Source organism: Malus sylvestris, chromosome 17, assembly GCF_916048215.2.
Source record: "Malus sylvestris chromosome 17, drMalSylv7.2, whole genome shotgun sequence".
In the NCBI taxonomy this organism is placed as follows: domain Eukaryota; kingdom Viridiplantae; phylum Streptophyta; class Magnoliopsida; order Rosales; family Rosaceae; genus Malus; species Malus sylvestris.
The window spans coordinates 20,696,522-20,698,563 of record NC_062276.1 but is presented as its reverse complement, the minus strand read 5'-3'; positions in this window follow the sequence as shown (position 1 = coordinate 20,698,563).

The window sequence follows — 2,042 nt, the reverse complement described above, 5'->3', positions numbered from 1 at the left end:
AAAGGATTGATGTATAAAAAGCATGGACACATGGAAGTGAAAGGATACACTGATGCAAATTGGGCAGGAAATATTACTGACCGACAATCTACATCAGGTTGTTTTACGTTCATAGCTGGAAATCTTGTGACTTGGAGGAGTAATAAGTGTGGTGGCAAGATCTTCGGCAGAGGCCGGGTACAGAGGAATGGCTCATGGAATTTGTGAGCTTCTATGGCTGCAAATCCTGCTCACTGAGATAGGGATCAAGCCAGAGGGGTCTATGATGTTGTATTGTGATAATCAAGTAGCGAGAGAAATAGCTAACAACCTAGTGCAACAGACATTTCATCAAAGAAAAGCTAGATGTGAAGTTGATTGATATTCCATACGTGAAGACAGAGGAATAGTTGGCGGATATTGTAACATGCTATCTCTGGTAGAAGATTTTGTGACTCACTTGACAAGTTAGGCCTAGGAGATATCTACGCACCAACTTGATAGGGAATGTTGACGAGTGAGTCATAAATCAATCAGTATTGGAATGTAATTTGGTTTTCTAGATTAAAAGGATTCCTTCCTAGTTTAGGATAAACTCTTTTATTATTATTCCTTGTACCGCAAGGTGTGGATGTATATATATTGCCTCCATATTGGAGAGATAAGAATAAGAATCAATCAAAGTTATCTTAAGGACCCAAATCCTTCATTGAAAACAAACTGCCCAACTTTGTGATTAACCAAGCCATCAGAGTGTTATTGTTCCCTTTTATCAAAATGTCATCCACGTAGATCAACAAACTTAAATAAACTCCTGGCTGATTAAAAACGAACAAGGAATAATCAGACATGGACTCTTCAAATCCCAATTGAATTAAGAAGTCAAAAAATCGTTGGAACTAGGCCCTTGGAGCCTCTTTTAACCCATACAAACAACATTGCACCTTACAAACATAATTGGGATAATCTTTGTCAATGAAACTTGGTGGTTGTCTCATATACACGTTCTCATTGAGATAACCATGCAAAAATGCATTCTGAACGTCAAGTTGTTGAACACGCCACTTCTTTAAAACTGCAAGGCTGAGAACAAGTCTAATGGTGCTATGCTTCACAACTAGACTAAAAGTCTCAGTGTAATCAATCCCTAATTTTTTATGGAAGCCATTTGCGACAAGTCTTGCTTTATGTATCTCAATCGACCCGTCTGCACGTCGTTTAATATTGAATACCCATTTATTGGGCAGTAAATTCATGTCACAAGTATATGGTACCAACGCCCATGTGCCACAACGTTGCAAGGCATTAAACTCCTGGGCCATCGCACTCCTCCATTTCTTATGTTTCACTGCTTAACTAAAACAAGTTGGTTCAAAAACTTTGTTGTCAGTAATTACATGTAAAGCATATTTCGGATTCGGCTTTTGTATCCCAGCCTTGGACCTCGTTGTCATTGGATGAACTGGTGGTGGATTGGGAGCTGAGGAATGATTGATGGATGGTGATGGTAAGGACTGATTCATAGGCTATTCATGCACCAAAGCTTGCTCATTTAAAATTGGCAATGGTTCCCTAGGGCTCAGGTTAGGTATTTAGTTTTGGGTGTTAGTGGATTGTGATGTGGATGCTCGTGATCATGACCATTCATCGTACATCGTGCAATCAGAAATCATTTAAAATTTTAAATTTTAAATTAAATATAAATAGTACCTAACGAAAATTGACTGCATGATGTACAATGAAAAATCATGATCACGAGATCCCCAAGAAAATGATCCGACCAGAATCATTTTCCCATTTAAATGATGATAAATTTGTTTGATGACAATCTCTCTAGAAGAAGTTAGTTCGATCATTATTAATATAATAAGTAGGCACATAAATTTCGACCAAGAAAAAGTAGACACATCATATAGATGTGAATTGACAAACTTGACAAACTCATCCTTGCTAAACATATTTCAAGTTTTGAACGTAGAAATAATTCAATAAATGATCTAGAATCTTTGAAACTCTTCTAAATTCTTCCCCAAGAAATTCACAGTAAACAAGCAGCGGTCAAA